Genomic DNA, 10,890 nt, shown 5'->3' on the forward strand with positions numbered 1-10,890 from the left:
AAAAAAAAAAGAGGCTTCTACTATGCATTAATATTCTCTGGAAAAATAATTACCCCACGGGGGACATTGTGGGTAATGGACCGAACATGATCTCCCTGCTGTATGCTGTCATCTGAAGTGTTACTGTGATTTCTGGATTGATAAATGCATATCTATAAATGAGTGTGTGGAAATCTTAGCTGGGATATAAGCTTCACTCCCCTTCCGGACCCATGGGATGTGCCCGCCGTCTCCTGGGTGTTGCAGATTTTTGGCAGAGCTGGCCATGATGTTATGGGTGGAGGGTGAGGGCAGCTCTTCCTACAGCCGGGCTAAAGGTGCATGGCAGCTACAGCACAGCAGTTTTCTGCATTTGAGAGGCTGGAGCATTTGTACAGAATGACAAATTTCATGACCCCTCAAGCTTTCAATGATCTTTCTGTGTCCTCCAGAGCAGAATGGGTCTGAAGGATGCCCCAAACAGGGAATCTGACAAATCTGAGGTAGTGCAAGGTCATCAGCATGAGTCCTGAAAGTGGGTGGTCATCTGGCACAGGAATAACACTTCTGACACAAATCAGTCTTGGTTGTAGGCATATACAGTTACACTATGTCCAAATCAATGTAGGCTGGTGAATAAGGCAGTCTGATGTTTTTATCTGACACAGGCAGACCCAATCTGGCAATTCCTGTAAAAACACCTGCACATAGAATCATAGAATCCTTAGTTAGAAGGGACCTTAAATGTCATCTAGTCCAACTCTCCTGCAATGAACAGGGTCATGCACAGCTAAGTCAGGTTGCCCAGGGCTTGACCCAGCCTCGCCTTGAAAGTCTCCAGGAACGGAGCTATTGCTTCTTCCTAATATCCTAACTCTGTCTGTTCGTATTGGTGCCATCCAGCTACCTAATGTGAGCCAAAAACACATCCTGTGGTGAGGTGCCTGCACCCAGGGACACTGGGAGACCAGGTAGGAAGTGACTGGAGGAGGGTACAAAACCCCAAAGGCTTTGGTACAGCTCTCGAATAAGGCCTACTTTGAACTACTGCCAGACTTCCTCTGCTGAGAGGCCCAACAGAGACATCAGGCAGTCCCTTGTGGGTGTCCTTGCTCGAGGTTTCTGATGTGCACCTTCAAGGTGTGTGAATGGAGCAAGTGGCAAACTCCCAAATCCATCTTCTCCCACTGAATAATAATAACTGTCTGCCCAAGTATGCATGCATCTTTAAGCCAATGCTCCCATGTTCTCTGGTTAAGAAAAAGGCAGATTTTGCCTCAAAGTTGCGCCACAGTAACTGGGACTGCACAGCTCCTACTCAGGAGAGAGTGTGTTACTCTAGGTATTCTGCCTTGGGCTCTGCCAAAGAATTTCACTCTCTCCTCCAAGCAAACAAACCCTGTCAAGAGATAATCAGGCTTTAAGGAGCTGCCACCTTGACTTACAAGCAGAGAAAACAAATGGGCTTGTTCTCCTAAATCCTTCTCTAGATGCAACCAGCAGTGATATGGGGTCTGCTGTCTCACAGTTTGCCCATATTGGCTGGAATAGGGGATGCTCTCCACCACCCCTTCAGGAGAGTCCCACCTCCCCCTCTCCCCTACCTGTTCTGCTCCATCCTGACAGCAGGCAGCACAGCAAGTACCCATCTTCCTTTCAGACCACACAGGCAGCAATGTGGAGATGATACATCTTTTCTGGATCCATCCTTCCAGCGGAAGAGAGAAAATCCCTCTGCTTGGCCAAGCTTATCCGGGCCTGGTGTTTGGCTTCCCTGCACTCTAACGTGATAACAAACATCTGGGTAAACCCCACTCCCAGATTGGGCTGTTCCTGTGGTCTCCCTGTCCCAGCTGACATCTCCTTCTCTATCACTTTGCAGTGAATTCCTAAAATCCTCTCTACACATTTTTTGGAATTAACAAGGATTAACAAACACCTGTCTTCATGCGCTGCCTGGAACTATCTCTCAGCCCAGTGTTTCCAGTATCAAATTTAGGGGAAAAAAAATGAAATGGAAACATGACATATGAGAAGATCAAGGTAAAACACAAAAATCTTGAGCACTAGGCAGAGTGGGGAATGTGTAACTGAAGGCAAGGCATGTTCTTGCTAGGGCTCTAGAGATCATTTGAACACGCAGACTGTCAGGAAGCTCTAAGGGCATAACATTCAGGAAGAACTAAAGGCATAATGTTGAAGATTTTTACTTCTCTGTAGAGAGGAGCCTTGATTTTCTAGACTGTGCATGTTAAAACCAGAGGATTTCCCATTTTATTTATTTTCTTTAACATTGTTCTGAAAGCATACTTTGGTAGCACAGCTTAGAATACAGCACGTAATGCTCAGGATTTTTTATGTAATGCTACATAGCATTCAGCAGCATCCAGCCCTAGCACCTGGAAGGTATATTTAGGGAACTGAGATATATTTGAACATACAATACAATTTATATAGCATAAGTGGAAAGGGCCAAAGACAAGGAAAACTTGAATTCTACACAGAAAAGAAAGATGACTGTGGGTTTCTAACCTGCATGATTAGCAATAAGGATTTAGTGGTCTGGACGCTCTTGAGACTGTTATATGAGAACACGAATAAAATGAAAGATACTTTGATCTACAGTTCCCATTTAGAAAACCCTAAAATTAGCTGCAGTATATCTGAGGTGCTGAGTGTATCTCATAGACCACTGAGCAGGTCTGTAATTAACTTTGCTTCTTTGAGTGCAAAAGGACACGTGATGGATTATCATCCAGACAATAGGCCTGGAAAGGCAGCTCTGTCAGGGATATATGCATATATAATGCTCCCTGCTAATTCTAGCTCACTTACATTGTGCAATATTTGGATAAATTGCTCAATTTTGGAAAACAAAATCTGTAAGATCACTTAACCAACAGATATAAATGCTACAGGAAATGGCAGCTTACAGCAAGCACTGATGAGACACATGACAAAGCCCAGGATTAGTCCTAGGGTTTTCCATTCACACCGATTCCTTCTTGACTGCTATGCAAGGGTATTTGGGGGAACCTTCTCAAACCTTCTCTACCTGAGGCCAAGAAGCAACAGGTCCCAAGGCTGTCTGGCTCACCTCAGAGGGGAGCACAGGGCTGAGGTGATGGGCACAGGTGCACCTCTGCTGCCATGTCTGCCAAGAGCTGTGCCAACACCTGGCAGGTTGGGCAGTCCCCAGCCGGGCTCTTAGACACAAAAGGTGCCTTGTGCAGCCTCTAGAAACCTGGAGTGGCCCAATGTCATGTCAACATGGGGGAAATATTCAGCTCTATGTGATTTTATTGTATTTATAGCACGCACACATACACACAAAAAAAGGGGAGAAAAAAGGATCAGGAAAAGAAAAAAAGTTGAAATCAACACTTTTTCACAAATAAATAATAAATCACCGTTTTTTTAAAGTTAATTATTAGCACAGGATCTACATCCAGTGCAGAGATTTCAGCTCATCTTGCTGAATTTATTCCCACTGAATTGCCGTTGCCAAGAAAGGCTCACATCCCTTAGAAATCTCATTTCTTCCACCACTAGGTGGCTCGCAAAGAGCAGAATGTGCAACTGCTCCATCAAAGATCAGAATAAACACATACAGTTTGAAGATTATTACATGCTGTCTCCCAGTCGTCATCCTTCAAAATGTTCTATAAATTACCAAGTTCCCAGGGTTAATGGTAAATAGTCCCCTGAGAGACCAGAGCTGTCACAGCCACAGCACTATTACTGTTCTGAAAGACAGACATCGCTTGTGAATGCGTAGGAGAAAAACATCCAAATGAATAATTTGTATTTTTTTCTATTCTTAAAATCAATTTCCACTGTGTGAAACATACATCAGAGAGCAATGGAAGATGTTTAAATTCATCTAAAGTGCAGTCTTAGCACCACATTATATTTTAATTTAACAAATCACCCAAACAAGTGACTTGTTTTGGTTTATAGTGAGTACTTTATTTATAACTGTTAGCAGTTTATGACTCGGGGTCTAACTTTCTATTACATATTGATTTAGATTAAGGACAAAGCTTGCAAATCAAACCATCCTTACTTGAAAAAACTCACTGATAGGCGAGACTCCTGGGGATAGATATATATCTGCAATCAATCAAACCTGCTGGCTTACAGCACTTTGCTCTTTCCAGGTCAAGTAAAATAAACAGAAAAGACAGCTTCAGGAGAACCTTAAGAGGCAGATTATATTATCTGCTACCTTGCAGTCAGCCATTATCCTACCACTGATGCATGAATTCCCTCCTGTTGAGTACTGGGACTTGTTGAACAGGAGACTGTCAAAAAGAGCAAGAAAGTGTTTTAATTTTCTCATAATTCAAATGTTGTAAGTGTTGTATGCGAATCTCCCATTGCTTACACAAAGCAAGAGGCATCATTAACCACATTGAGTACCTCCTCAGAGCGGTCTTTGCATTTCACAAGCAGATACAGCACTTTTCACACAGAGGAGCAGCTACAATACACCTGAGTATTGAGCATGTTCTCATGTGGTGCCTCATGAATGAAGACTTTGGTAACCATGCATACTCACCACAGCTATAACTGAGAGTTACTGAAGGAGGGAAGCCCCAGAGGGTCCAATCCCCAGGGTGATGCCAGCCCCACACTTACACAACCCTCCCTGGCATCTCTCAAAAAACTCAACAGTGCAGGTCTGCTCCTGCCCTCCAGCCTGTGCTCAGAGCTGGGCATTGAGGTGCTTGGAGCAAGGATGGAGCTGAGAGCCTTGGGCCTGTGTTAGCATGCAGGGCCTCAGCTGGAAGTCTGCTCAGGCAAAGGGAGCACTCACTGTCACACCTTTGGCCTCAAAGAGAGTAGGCTCTGGTCTCAGCGAGGTGAGGGAACAGAACACCTCAAGAGAGCACTGACAAAGGCATGAAGGAACACTCTGACTAACAGCCCCGCCTCTCAACAGAGGGCAGCTGCAAACCTGTTACAACAAGTAGGGAGCTACAAGATGTAGCAACATGCTACAACAAGTAACAGTTTCCCTAGGTATTTGTTTTTCACTAATGGTTTTCTTTTTTTTTTCTTTGTTTTCTAAATATCTCAACCCTTTAGTAGTATCTTGATAACGAATAATGTATGCTGTTCTTGTTTCATATGATATTGTTGACTTAAACTTCCATTGTGTTACATGCATGCAAACATGCACACAGCTATGCTGTTTGGTTCCCCACAAGCTCACCAGCGCTGGAGCTCCCACTGCCTGAAGGTCTCATTTTGCTGCAGGACACTCTGTTGCACTGCTCTGTATCCCATTCCTGTTGCAGAGTCCAATTCATTGTCCCTTTGTTAGTTTTCAAAGTCATCTGCATCTGTTTCTGCCTGCAGCAGCAAATCAATAGGAAGAGGCCTGTGCCTTGAAAGGCTGAAGCTTGAGAAAAGTCCAAACAAGCCCAAAACAAAGAAAAAGCATCTGATAACTACACAAAATTCAAATGAAATGCCAAACCTGCCTTTGAGCTTCCACTGCTCGTGCTGACTCCCAGAGCAGAGCACACTTCTAGCAGCTGAGAGGGAAGGCAGATCTCCATCTTAAAATGTTTTTATTCCTATGAAACAGCACTAGAATAGTTATTACATGCTGGCTATAATCCACATTTTTTCTCATGAGATATGTGCATCTGCCCTGAAATATTTCCAAATCCAGACACCTATTCAACAGTCCAGTCAGTTATAGAGATTATGGAATGGTTCAGAGTTTTGTGCTTGTCCTATGGCCCAGAGTGGCTCCTGGACAGTTCCAAAGCTTTATTCCATAGTTTCCAAAACTAAAAACCTCTCTGCAAAATGAGCAAGCTTTCTTGCAGAATGAGGGGATCTGGCAGCCTGACATGTCCAAAATCTAGAGCTGAGTGGATCAAAGTGACTAAAAGAAAAGGAGAGGGACTAGTTTAGGCAAACACAGTTTGAAGATTTGAGTATAATGAAGAGTTGCTGGGGTGAGTCATAACTCTTTGCATTTTGCATAAAGTGAGATTCAGGTTGGATATCAAGAAACTTTTTTCTCCAATAGAGTGGAATGCATTGGCATAGGCTGCCCAAGGAGGTAGTGGTGTTACCATCCCTGGAGGTGATCAAGGACTGTGTGATGTGGCACTGAGGGACGTGGTTAGTGGACATGGGAAGGATAGGTTGACAGAAGTATTCTCCAATCTTAATGATTCTGTGATCTATATGCTTCCAGTAAGATTCTCTTTGTACCCTTGTAGTGAGCATTAGGGATAGAACTGTGAAGAGTAAACATCCGGACTCATCTGCAAAAGAGAAGTGCCATAGTGAATGGCAACTGAGCCTGGCATCAGTTCAAGAGCTATCAAGTCCCACAACAGGTGAGCACAGGAATGACTAAAAGGATCTCTGATTGCCATCCATTTCGCCAGGGAGTCACCTGAGATCACTCTCTTTGGCTGAGGAATTTTCATTATCAATTCTAGGGTAAAAAGGTACATTTGGAGTTAGATTACCGGACGTGTTTTGCAGCCTCATACAATATATATTTTTTATTTTAGGCTCCCTGTTAAAAGACGCTTCTTCGTATCTATATCTGTAAGACACTCAGCTATGGACAGGTCCTTTTGTATCTGGCATCAATCTGGAAAATGTTGCCCAGAGAGCACACTGGTGTCTGAGCAGCTGTTTGCCACATCTGGTTGCAGCTGTAGGCTCTCCACTGGCTACTGAGCTCCACCTGCACACTGCTGTGTGTATAAATGTGCATCTCCTCTGCGGCAAAAGGCACCAAGTGCTTGGATGCTCTCCTCAAAACCCTTCTGCTCTGAGGAGAGTGTACAACCAGCAATAGGTGAGAAGGGTCAAACACGTCATACAATCTTTCTCTTTTCAAACAGAATCAGCAATCACATACTTAGCATCTCTATTTTCTGAGGAGAATGTCTGTTCCTACAGTGCCACCTTCAGTTCTTCCTTGCTTATTGTCTCAGTTTTACCTGATCTTTTTCAGAACTTCAATTCCTTTTACTGAAGGCCCAAACAAAAGCACTGCTGTGCATTTCTCTTTGATAGTAGCTTACAGTCTCTTAAACAAAACACTCTTCAGATCCAATAGGCAGTACTTGAAAATTTCTCAACAGTGCAATTTGTGTCTGTTGCTCATGAGTACATTCTCAGCTGACGAGGCAATCAGTTATTAGCTGAGAAGGAGCAGTAGGAGTAGGGAGAGGTACATGGAAGTAGCATACTATGAAGGAGTTCTTTCCCAAACAAATCTAGTAGGCATCAGTGTATTCTGTAGATAAGATACGGATCTGAATGGCTGCGGTGATAAGGTTGAACATATACAACAAATACAGGGAAAGGGCCTGTCCTCATCCACACACACACAGAGCAGCTGGTAGTGGGTGCTCATTGCAGATGAGTTTACAGGGCAAGAGCTGCCCTCAGCCAGGCTCTCACCCAGCAGTAGGTGAGAAGGGGCAAACATGTCATACAATCTTTCTCTTTTCAAACAGAACCAGCAATCACATACTTAGCATCACTTAGAAAGAGGAGCAATGTGAGGTGCCCTTTCTTGACCATTTTGTGCTGTCAGTCCAAATGTTGCACAGCTAATTCAGGAAGCTTTGTGAAGAGACACAGCAAAATTTCCCTAGAGGCTGCACATCTCACCTACAGTTTTTTGGTTCAAACTGGGGTTGTGGAGCTTCCTGAAGAGACTGGGAAGGCAGCAGCCTCTACCCCTGTGCCTTGGGCAGTCCATAGAGACAAAGGGGAGAGACGCCAAGGGGAAGTTGGTCAGGAAATTGGATATTACAGATGTAAAGTTACTTAGACTATAAAAATGGCTTTTTGCCAGAATCAAAGGTGAGATTCAGTGTGAGAAACATCTACATTTAAGCACTTAATTGCAAACCTTTGCTTATGAGCTGGGCATCTCATTTCCTATTGCAGTAACTAGAGGTCCAATCCTTTATTCAGCTGCCAAAGAATTGACACCTAGTGCCACTGAAATGCCCTGGAGTGCTCTGGCTGGCCTCCAGATGCTGCTGCAGAGGAGCCATGGTATCCTCTAGGTCCTGCATTACACCCGCAAGCTGTACTCAGATGCATCAGGTAGCCTCAGGCATCTCAGAATGCTGTTATCAGCACTAGGAAGGGGACAAATGAACAGGGCCTCTCAATGACTTCCTCATCATGGGCACATTCTATCTCCAGACCCTGCTGTCTGTGTTTGACATGTGTCCCCTGAGACTTGCAAACCAGAACTTCATCAGCTGTAATGGGAGCTTAGTAACCTCATCTACACATACATTAGATGACTAATGTCAGATGTCCCAGTCGGAATCCTGCCCAGAGTGTTTATCACTCTACAGTGTACATTCTCACTCATGACTCAGTTCCACGAGGAAGCTGTTGAAATCCAGTTGCAGCACCCAGACAGGAAAAGTCTCACTTCCCCATCTACTGAGAAGCCTAAACAGCCAGTGACGGTGCTGGGGACCTCTGGTGAGACTATGGTTCAGAGGGAGACTGAGCCTAAGGAAGCACAAGAGACAAGGTGCAGGATCCCTGCATGTCCTAACCAGAGATCCCAGCAGAGGCTCACCTGGTAGAGCTTTACTCTTTGCTCACAGATTGCTCAAACTCAGGAAAGCTCTTAAGAAGTACTGGGACTGGCTGGGACTCTGGAGGTCTAGGCAAGGTCCAGGTAAGCAAAACAAAGGTTCTTCCCTTCTTTTGCTTCTAGTAATTGCACACTGTCAATCATGAACAGAGTAAATCAGGGCCACTTAGGTAGAGCTACATGGTAGATCATGCAGAAAATATTTCTCCCACAAAGGACATTGTTAACAACGCTGAAAGCACTGCAGGGTAGGAGATCCCAAGGACACACAGTGCTACCTTGTGTGGTCACTTCAGGGCATTTGAGAAGCATGGAAAGGGCCTGATAGGTGCACATGAACTGCAGCTCAGGGTCAGGTCCTGGGAGCCAGCTGGGTCAGCAGTGCACACATGGCCAATGAGACCATGATTTCAAACCTCACATAGCTGGATTTTTCTAGCTAAGAAATAATTCCCTTGGTTGCTTTCTGCCTTGAAGTGAGTGCAGTTCTCTGTACCTACAAAGTAAGCGTGACACACAGCAATTACTATTTACTATTTTTATTCCTACCCTGTCCAGCATTAAGTAGTTGAAAAAGGTTTGTGGCACTGTGAGTTCAGATTTTAATGCAACTATATAGAAGCCAGCATCTTTAATGGGCTGAAATATGAAGTATTTATTTTAATTTAGAACATTCAGATGCTGAACCTAGAAATGGAAGCACTTCCATCAGGGACAGCCCACACTGCCAGGACAGCAACTGTCACTCCTTACAGCAGTGAGAACTGAAGTACCCGACACAAACACCACACCATACTCATCTACCACCCCCACACTTAAGAATTCTGCTTTAGGGGAGGGCCATAAAAATGATCCCCATGATGGAACACCTCCCCTACAAGGACAGGCTGAGAGAGCTAGGGCTGTTCAACATGGAGAAGAGAAGGCTCTGGAGAGAGCTGATGATGGCCTGTCAGTATCTACAAGGGGGCTGTAAGAAAGAAGGGGACAGACTCTTTAGCAGGGTCTGTTGTGTTAGGACAAGGGGAAATAAAAGAGGGGAATTTTAGATTGGATATAAGGAAGAAGCTTTTAACAATAAGGGTGGTGTGGCACTGGCACAGGTTGCCCAGAGAGGTGGTGGATGCCCCATCCATGGAGTCACTCAAGGTCAGGCTGGATGGGGTTCTGAGCACCTGATGTAGTGTAGGTGTCCCTGTTCATTGGACCAGATAGCCTTTAAATGTCCCTTCCAACTCAAACAATTCTATGATTCTATGATTTTAACCCACATCACAGTTTCCTGAGCACACTGATTTATTGCACTGTGGTGAGAGGAAATGACCTCGCACAGATGATGATTGCAGGCAAAAATCACAATTTTTTGCATGCCAATAAAAAGGGCTCCCCCACTGTGCACTGCTACAAAGCAATGTGTTCCGCACTCTGGGTGGGGCTCAAAAAATGCCTTGCTGTCATTATCTTCCAGAGGAGTTGCCTTTCTCTTCACTTGCCTCACTAATTCATAAGTTAGAATCCACATATTTGCTATGCAAAGTAAAGTTTTGTTCTAGCATATTTATCCACAGCATGAGATTAACAAAGAGTACTTCACAGATGGCATCTACTGTAAACTATTTTAAGATCGTATATAAAAAAACGTCCGAAGTGTTTATATGTAAAGCTTTAAGATTCTCTCACTGATAAAGGATGTATTTGCCTTTCTTTCACCAAGTACATTCTGAAATCTGCAGCACAGACCCCTGCCTGCTCACTGACACGGCATTTGAGCTTCAGATTAATGTCCTCCCAACTGTTTTTCTGACAAGACGCTAATGAAGCAGCCCGAGCAGCTCTGCCTGGGTGGAAACTCATAAAACAAGAATTGGAGATCTGGTCCACAAAGAGAAATCACTCATACTTTATATCTTGTCCATCAAAGCATTAATGAAGGTTTCATCCAGGACAAACGAGAAGTCTCAGAGGAGCTGTGTTTCTTTCTCTCAATGGTACCTTGTAGGTTTGCACTTTTCTGGCCTCTACCTCTTCTCAGTAGAGTAATTGAGAGAGAGTTGTTGTTATATAGTACCTCACCAGTGAGTTACTTGACATGAGCTGCTCACAGTCCATTTTCTGATGAACAGTCTCTGACCCCACTACAATATGTGCTATCAAAACAAGTAGTATCTGGTATTAGTTTCAAACAACCAAACTGATGAGATGAAGAAGGGCAATTGCATGGGATTTCCTTGTTTCAGTTAGGACATGGTGTAAGAGAAGCAGGCAAATGTTACATTTCTCAATTCCTAAAAAAA

This window comes from Meleagris gallopavo, chromosome 6 (assembly GCF_000146605.3).
Source record: "Meleagris gallopavo isolate NT-WF06-2002-E0010 breed Aviagen turkey brand Nicholas breeding stock chromosome 6, Turkey_5.1, whole genome shotgun sequence".
Taxonomy (NCBI): Eukaryota; Metazoa; Chordata; class Aves; order Galliformes; family Phasianidae; genus Meleagris; species Meleagris gallopavo.